This window comes from Triticum dicoccoides, chromosome 6A (genome assembly GCF_002162155.2).
Source record: "Triticum dicoccoides isolate Atlit2015 ecotype Zavitan chromosome 6A, WEW_v2.0, whole genome shotgun sequence".
Classification (NCBI taxonomy): Eukaryota; Viridiplantae; Streptophyta; class Magnoliopsida; order Poales; family Poaceae; genus Triticum; species Triticum dicoccoides.
This window is the reverse complement of record NC_041390.1, coordinates 458,713,715-458,723,892: the sequence shown is the minus strand read 5'-3', so window position 1 is coordinate 458,723,892 and position 10,178 is coordinate 458,713,715.

Genomic DNA, 10,178 nt, shown 5'->3' with positions numbered 1-10,178 from the left:
GATACATATCCAACGTATCTATAATTTATGAAGTATTCATGCTATATTTATATCAATCTTGTATGGTTTTGGTGCACTTTTATATTATTTTATGGACTAACATATTAATCTAGTGCTCAATGCCAGTTCATGTTTTGTATGTTTTTGTTTCGCAGAAAAACAATACCAAATAGATTCCAAACGCGAAAAAATACAGAGATTTTCTATGGAATATATGTGATTTTTGGAAGAAAGAATCAACGCAAGACGGTGCCCGGGGCCCCACAAGGCAACATGGCATGCCCTACCCCCTGGGTGTGCCCTGATGTCTTGTGGGCACCTCGTAGGTTGATTGATGCCCTTCTTTCACCGCAACAAAGATAATTTCCGAACGAAAATCCCCTCAAAATTCTAGCCCAATCGGAGTTAGGATCTCCGGGAATATAAGAAACGGTGAAGGGCTCCAAAAACAGTAGCGAGAAACAATAGACAACAGAGAGATCCAATCTATGGGAGAGCTCTCTCTCTCTCTCTCTCTCTCTCTCTCTCTCTCTCTCCTTGGAGGGCCAAGGACGAAGAATAAGGATGCGGCCCCTTACCCCTTTCCTCTGGTGGTGCCGGGACGCCGTCGGGCACATCTCCTCCATCACCATCACCACCAACTTCTCCTTCGTTCTCATGGTGATGTGTGAATAGTTCATCCTCGAGGTCGAGGGTATGTGCTAGTAGCTATGTGTTCGATCTCTCTCTCTCTCCCTCTCCCTCTCTCTCTCTCTCTCGTGTTCTTGCCATGGCATTATCTTGGTGTATCAGGAGCTTTGTTAATATAGTTGGATCATATGGTATTCTTCCCTTTCTATCTTTGTTGTGATGAATTGAGTCTTGCTCTCTGAGGTTTCGTTATGTTGGAGTGAATATTGGATTTGAGATCCCTTGATGTATGCCTTGCATGTAGATTACTGCGGTGACAATGGGGTATTCTATTGAGTCACTTGATATATGTTTTGGTAATCCACTTGCGGATTCTCGTGCTGAAATTAGGGTAATCTAGGCATAGAGGTTGATACATGTTTTTTTCCTATTTTATCTGATAGGAACTTTGGGATGATTCTTTGTCACATGCCGAGGGATAGTTATATGATTGAATTATGTTAGAACTGTTGATAGCTTGCACCAGTGAAAGTATGAACCCTAGGCCTTGTTTCTGAGCATTGACTGTTTTGATTCACTTTTGCTACTTGTTACCTGATACGTCTCCAATGTATCTATACTTTTTTTATTGTTACATGCTATTATATTATCAATCTTGGATATTTTATATGCAATTATATATCATTTTTCAGGACTAACCTATTAACCCAACCAAGTGCCGCTTGCTGTTTTTTGCCTGTTTTTGGTTTTCCAGGAAATCAGTAGCAAATGAAGTCCAAACGCTATGAAACTTTTTGACGATTTTTGTCTTCATCCCCTGGGAACGCTATGAAACGTATTTGTATTGTTGCTATTAAGGGGGAAATGACGGGGTTTATACACATTGATTGGATTTACTTTATCTACGTCATGTCATCTTGCTTAAGGTGTTACTCCGTTGTTATTAACTTAATACTCGCATGCTGGATAGCGGTTGATGGGTGGAGTAATAGTAGTAGATGCAAGAAGGAGTTGGTCTACTTATCCCGGATGTGATGCCTATATACATGATCATTGCCTTGAATATCGTCATAACTATGCGCTTTTCTATCAATTGCCCAACAGTAATTTGTTTACCCACCGTATGCTTTTTGTTCGAGAGAGAAGCCTCTAGTGAAAACTATGCCCCCCGGGTCTACTTTTATCATATATAAATCCAAAAATACCTTGTTGTAATTTTATTACTGTTATTTTATTTTGCATTTTATTTTATCTATATATCACTACAAGATTTGATCCTTGCAAATAACCGCCGAGGGGATTGACAACCCCCTTGATCGCGTTTGGGTCAAGTATTTGCTTTTGTGTCTATAGGTGTTGTTAACGAGGTTTCATGTGGTTCTCCTATTGGATTGATAACCTTGGTTCTTAACTAAGAGAAATACGTATCTCTATTGGACTGCAACATCCTCTCCTCTTGGAGGAAATCCCAACACATCTCACAAGTAGAATTACCTTGCTATTTTTAATTGTTCAGATTAAAAGACCTATTTCTACCATCCATATTACACTTGTATCACCATCCCTTTGCTGAACAAGTGCACTCATACAATTAACAACTGTATTGGGTGTGTTGGGACACAAGAGATTGCTTGTATTTGATTGTGGGGTTGTTTGAGAGAGACCATTTTCATCCTATGCCTCCCACGGATTGATAAATCTTAGGTCATCCACTAGAGGGAGATTTGATGTTGTCCTACAAAACTCCGCGCTTGGAGGCCCAACAAAGTCTATATGAATAAAGTTGCGTAATAGACATCAAGCTATTTCTGGAGCCGTTATCGGGAAGGTGAGTGCTTGAAGGTATATCTTTAGATCTTGCAGTTGAATCTTTAGTTTCCTGTTTTTCACTAGTTTGCTTTTATAAAATAAAACTACAAAAAATGGAATTGAAGTTGTGCCAAATTGCTTATCTTTATAAAGTATTTCTTGAAATGATGGATCGGAAAATTGTGCCAAATTTTTAGAATAAGAATTTAATAAAATGTATGGCATGAAATCTTTTAATGATAAGCATGATTTCAATGATATTATTATGAATTCTTTGAATATCTATGATGCTAAAGATATGCAAAGTCATAAGCTTGGGGATGTTATGTTTGATGAAGTTGATCTTTTTAGTGCCCCTACTTTTGATGAGCAAATTTATTATGATGATTGGATGCCTCCTATTTATGATGATTACAATGATGAAAGTGGGTTTGAAAGAGTGTCAACTTTATGTAATAATGATCCCACTATTTTGGAGGGTGTTGAATCTTATTGTAATAAGAGGTCATGACTTTATTTAGTGATGATTCCACTATTTTGGAAGAGCTTTCAATTGATTATGACAACAAAGTTGTTATCTATGATGATTATTGTGATGACATGTATGTTATTAAGATTAATAATAACCATGAAACGTGTTATTATGATTTTAGTCAAGTATCATATTATAGTTATTTCATTGAATTTTCTCCCACTACTATTGATGAGAATAATTTGCTTACATGGAGAGTAATAAAAATTCTATGCTTATGGCTCATGGAAAGAATGCTTTATGCGATAGTTATATTGTTGAATTTGTTCATCATGCCACTGAACATTATTTGAGAGAGGAACATATGCTTGTAGGTATCTCAATAATATCAAGTTTCCTCTCTATGCATCAATTTTTTTTGAAGTTATGCTTGTTTTGCCTTCCTATGCTAGTTGATTATTGTTGCAATAAATTATTGGCTTACAGAATCCCAATGCATAGGTGATACATCTCCCACATATCTATAATTTTTTTTATTGTTCCATGCTATTATATTATCAATCTTGGATGCTTTATATGCATTTATATGCTATTTTTTGGGACTAACCTATTAACCTAGTGCCCAATGCTAGTTCCTGTTTTCTTGCGTGTTTTACCTTTTCAAAAAACCAGTACCAAACGAAGTCCAAACAAGATGAAACTTTATGATGTTTTTTTCTAGACCAGAAGGGATCCTAGAAGGTTTGGGAGGAGGCCAGAAGAGTTACAAGAGAGCCACAAGCTCACATGGCGCGCGCCCCGAGCTTGTGGGCCCCCTGTAGCACCCCTTGACCTAATTACACCTTTATAAATTCAGAAATATTTCCAAACTGACACAGAGCCACCCGAAACACTTTTTCCGCTGCCTCAAGCATCTATTCTTCCCTGATCTCATTTGGTGGCCTTTTTTGGTACTCTGTTGGAGGGGGAATTGATCATGAAGGGCACCCTTGCTGCCTTCCAATGATGCATGAGTATTTCACCACAGACCTACGGGTCTATAGCTAGTAGCTAGATGGCTTCTTCTCCCTCTTTGACATTCAACACAATGCTCTCCTTGGTTTTCTTCGAGTTCTATCCGATGCAATATTCTTTTGTGGTGTGTTTGTTTGGATCCGATGAATTATGGGTTTATGATCTGAATATTCATGAGAAGTAATTAAGTCTTTTCTAAACTTTATTATGCATGATTGTTATAGCTTTTTATTTCTCTCCGGTCTATCTATTTGGTTTGGCCAACTAGATTGATTTATCTTCAATGGGAGATGTGCTTTGTGATGGGTTCAATCTTGCGGTGCTCTATATCCCAGTGATAGAAGGGACAAGACACATATTTTTATTGTTGCCATAAAGGGTAAAATGACGGGGTTTATTCATATTGATTGGGTTTACTTTGTCTGCATCATGTCATCTTGCGTAAGGCGTTACTCTATTTTTTATGAACTTAATACCATAGATTCATGCTGGATAGCGGTAGATTGGTGAAGTAATAGTAGTAGATGCAAGCATGAGTCGGTCTACTTGTCTCGAACGTGATGCCTATATACATGATCATTGCCTTGAATGTTGTCATAACTATGAGCTTTTCTATCAATTACCCAACAGTAATTTGTTCACCCACCATATGCTATGTGTTCGAGAGAGAAGCCTCTAGTGAATACTATTCCCCCTGGGTCTACTTTAATCATATTGTAAAATCCAAAATACCTTCGCTGCAATTTTATTCCTTTTATTTTACTTTGCAATTGATAACTTCTACTTCTTGAGCTTGCATTGGTTTTTCCCTTGAAGAGGAAAGGGTGATGCAGCAAAGTAGAGATAAGTATTTCCCTTAGTTAAGAACCAAGGTATCAATCCAGTAGGAGAAGAACGCGCAAATCACCAATACCTACACAAACAAACAAACAAACAAACACTTGCACCTAATGCGATAAAGGGTTATCAATCCCTTCACAGTCACTTGCAAAGGTGAGATCTAGAAGAGATAGATAATTAAAACTAAACAAAAGATAAACTATTTTTGGGTTTTTTGGTTTACAGATCTGAAAATAAAATATTGCAAAATAGTAGATCAGAAACTAATATGAAGGAAAATAGACCCGGGGACCATAGGTTTCACTAGAGGCTTCTCTCTTGAAGGCAAATAATACGGTGGGTGAACAAATTAGTGTCAAGCAATTGATAGAAAAGTGCAAAGTTGTGACGATATCCAAGGCAATGATTATGTAATATAGGCATCATGTACGTGTCAAGTAGACCGACTCCTGCATGCATCTATTACTATTACTCCACACATGGACCGACTCCTACCTGCATCTAGAGTATTAAGTTCATGAAAAATAGAGTAACGCTTTAAGTAAGATGACATGATGTAGAGGAATAAACTCAAGCAATATGATGTAAACCCCATCTTTTTATCCTCGATGGTAACAATACAATACGTGCCTCGCTACCCCTACTTTGTCACTGGGTGAGGACGCTGCAAGATTGAACCCAAAGTTAAGCACTTATCCCGCTGCAAGAAAAACCAATCTAGTTGGCCAAACTAAACCGATGGTTCGAAGAGAATCACAAAGATATCAAATCATGCATATAAGAATTCAGAGAACATTCAAATAATATTCATAGATAATCTGATCGTAAATCCACAATTCATTTGATCTCGACAAACATACCGCAAAAGAAGATTACATCAGATAGATCTCCAAGAACATCGAGGAGAGCATGGTATTGAGAATCAAAGAGAAAGAATAAGCCATCTAGCTACTAGCTATGGACTCGTAGGTCTGGGGTAAACTACTCACGCTTCATCGGAAGGGCAATAGAGTTGATGTAGATGCCCTCCATGATCGAATCCCCCTCCGGCAGGATGCCAGAAAAGGCCCCAAGATGGGATCTCACTGGAACAGAAGGTTGCGGCGGTGGAAAATTGTTTTCGTGGGTGCTTCTGGAGGTTCGGGAATATATGTGAATATATAGGAGGAAGAAGTAGGTCAGGGGAATCACGGGGGCCCACAAGGTAGGGGGGGCGCCCTCCACCCTTGTCGCCCCCTTGTGGCTCTTCTGACTTGCACCCCAAGTCTCCTGGGTGTCTTTTTGTCCAAGAAAAATCATCGCGGAAGTTTTATTCTGTTTGGACTCAATTTGATATTCCTTTTTCGCGAAGCTAAAAACAAGGAAAAAATAGAAACTGACACTGGGCTCTAGGTTAATAGGTTAGTCCCCAAAATAATATAAAATAGCATATTAATGCTTATTAAACAGACAAAACAAATAATATAATAGCATGGAACAATCAAAGATATGGATACATTGGAGACGCATCAAGCATCCCCAAGCTTAATTCCCGCTCGTCATTGAGTAGGTAAATGATAAAAATAGAATTTATGATGTGGAATGCTACCTAACATAGTTATCCATGCAATTTTCTTTATTGTGGCATGAATGTTTAGATCCATAAGATTCAAAACAAAAGTTTAATATTAACATAAAAATAACAATACTTTAAGCATACTAACAAGGCAATTATGTCTTCTCAAAATAACATGGCCAAGAAAGTTATCCCTGCAAAATCATATAGTCTGGCTATGCTCCATCTTCATCACACAAAATATTCAAACCATGCACAACCTCAATGACAAGCCAAACAATTGTTTCATACTTTTGGTGTTCCCTATCCTTTTCAACTTTCGCGCAATACATGAGCGTGAGCCATGGACATAACACTATAGGTGGAATAGAATATGGTGGTTGTGGAGAAGACAAAAAAAGAAGGAGATAGTCTCACATCAACTAGGCGTATCAACGAGCTATGGAGATGCCCATCAATAGATATCAATGTGAGTGAGTAGGGATTACCATGCAACGGATACACTAGAGTATAAGTGTATGAAAGATCAAAAAGAAACTAAGTGGGTGTGCATCCAACTTGCTAGCTCATGAAGACCTAGGGCAATTAGAGGTAGCCCATCATTGGAATATACACGCAAAGTTCTATAATGAAAAATTCCCACTAGCATATGAAAGTGGCAACATAGGAGACTCTCTATCATGAAGATCATGGTGCTACTTTGAAGCATAGGTGTGGAAAAGGGATAGTAACATTGCCCCTTCTCTCTTTTCTCTTATTTTTTATGGTGGGCTTCTTTCACCTCTTTTATTTTTTGTAAAGTCTGGAGACTCATCCCAACTTGTGAGGGAATCATAGCTTCCACCATCCTTTTCTCACATGGGACAATGCTCTAATAATGATGATCATCACACTTTTATTTACTTACAACTCAAGAATTACAACACAATTGGTTCGGGAATATATGTGAATATATAGGACGAAGAAGTAGGTCAGGGGAGTCATGGGGGCCCACAAGGTAGGGGGCGCCCCCCTAGGCCACGCTCACCACCCTTGTCGTTGCCTCGTGGATCTTCTGACTTGGACTCCAAGTCTCCTAGGTGTCTTTTTGTCCAAGAAAAAATATTGCGAAAGTTTTATTCCATTTGGAATCCATTTGATATTCCTTTTCCGCGAAGCTAAGAAACAAGGAAAAACAAAAACTGACACTAGGCTCTAGGTTAATAGGTTAGTCCCAAAAATAATATAAAATAGCATATTAATGCTTATTAAACATCCAAAACAGATAATGTAATAGCATGGAACAATAAAAAATTATAGATACGCTGGAGACGTATCAATAACCCACAAGTATAGGGGATCGCGATGATTTTGAGGGTAGTATGTCACCCAAATTTATTGATTCGACACAAGGGGAGCCAAAGAATATTTAAAAGTACTAGCAGTTGAGTTGTCAATTCAACCACACCTTGAGAACTAAATATCTGCATCAAAGTGATCAGTGGCACCGAAGTAGGATAGTTTGATAGTAGTGGCTATAGTAGCAATAGTAACTGTAGCGGTTTTGTAGTGATTGTAACATCGGCAGCAACGATAGTAACTTAGCAAAGATAAATATGCGAATAGCGTAGGAATTGGATTAGTAATGGATATTTGTGTTGGATGATATTCATCATAACAGGCACAACCTAGAGCGATACATGATAGCTCCAATTCATCAATGTAATGTAGGCATGTATTCCTTATATAGTCATACGTGTTTATAATAGGAACTTGCATGACATCTTTTGTCCTACCTTCATGTGGCAGCAGGGTCCATATGGAAAGTAAGGGATATTAATATCTCCTTTTAATAGAGAACCGGAACAAAGCATTAACACATAGAGAGTACATGAACTCCTCAAACTATGATAATCATCGAAAGAATCCAAATTATTGTCACCTTGGGGTATGCGGATCATAACACATAATAGGTGCATACAACTTGCAAGATAGAATCAAGAACTCAAATATATTCATGAAAACATAAAGGATTCAGATCTAAAATCATGACACTCAAGCCCTAGGAAAAGCATTAAGCATAGCAAAGGCGTAACAACATTAATCTCAGAACATTTTGGATACCAGGGATCAAGCCCTGACAAATTGACTTCTTTACATAACAAATCTCATACAAGTCCATCTACTAAGGAATTACTCACTCCTGGTGGTGAGCATCATGAAATTGTTGATAGAGAAGGGTTGATGATGACGATGGCCACAAATTCCACCCTTCAGAGCCCTGAACAGACTCCAGATCAGCCCTCCCGATGAAGAACAGAAGGTGGTGGCGGCTCCATGTCGTAAAATGCGATGATTCCTTCTCTCTAGTTCCCCCCACAAGCTTGCTAGGCATGCCCTGGGGCAGGGGGCGCGCCCCCTAGGCTTATGGCGCCTGGGTGGCCCCCCTCTGATAATTTTTCCTCAATATTTTTTATATTCTAAATACATTCTTCGTAAATTTTCAGCTCAATCTGAGAACTTTTATTTCTGAACAAAAATGACACCATGATAATTTTGCTGAAAACAGTGTCAGTCCAGGTTAGTTCCATTCAAATCATGCAAATTCAAGTCCAAAACAAGAGCAAAAGTGTTTGGAAAAGTGGATACGTTCGGAACGTATCAACTCCCCCAAGCTTAACTCATTGCTTGTCCTCAAGCAATTTAGTTGACAAACTAAAAGTGATAAAGTAAAACTTTTACAAACTCATTTGTTCTTGTTGTTGTATATATGCTTAACTAACATTCAAGTTTACAGCAAAGATTATGAACTAACCATGTGCATGATAACACTTAGGTATCAAATTTACTCATACCAATGTCATAACCAACTAGCGAGCAATAATAAGATATCTCCGATGCCAACAATTTGTCAAAACAATCATCTATAATATGATAACATGGTATCTCGCTAGCCCTTCCAGAGATCGCAAAACATAAATGCAGAGCACCTCTAAAGTTCAAGCAGTGACTAAACATTGTAATTCGTGGTAAAAGAGATCCAGTCATGTCACACTCAACATTAAATATACTAAGAATGAAAATAGTGCTCTTCAATTGGTGCTGGAATGAGAAGTTGATGACTCAATAATAGAAGTAAAATAACATAAAAGTAATATATATGCCCTTCGCAGAGGGAAGCATGGATTTGTAGAGGTGCCAGAGCTCAAAGTCTAAAATAGAGAGAAATATAATTTTGGGAGGTATGCCTTTCCCGTCAACGTCACGACTAAGAGTTTTCAATATCTTCCATGCTAAACACATTATCGACAGTTCCCAAGCGGAAAGGTAAAGTTTTCTCCCCCTCAACCAACGAACACAATCCATGGCTAGCCGAATTCACGAGTGCGCTCTGTACCAACAACTTTCTGGGGGAGTTTGTTTCATTATATATATTTTCAATTTTGATTATAGGACTGGGCATACCAATTACCAGCCTCTCTGGTGCAATGACAAGCGAATAAACACCCATTGTGACAATAACCCACTTAGCATGGAAGGAAGATACTGACTTCCCCCTGTCACTCCTTGAGCGGTACGAGCACATAAAACAGATGCTTATTTGAATATTTAGAGGTGGCACATGCAAATTTACTTGGAACGATAGGGTAATACCACATATAGGTAGATATAGTGGACTCGTCTCGAACAACTTTGGGTTTAAGGAGTTGGATGCACAAGCAGTATTCCCTCTTAGTACAGTCAAAGGCTAGCAAATAGATTGAGAAGCGACCAACCGGAGAGCGAAAACGTTCATAAGCATGCATCGAGAATAATTAACGTTGAATACGAGCATGTGTAGGATATCAAACACCATGAACATAAATATAATGGAGGCTA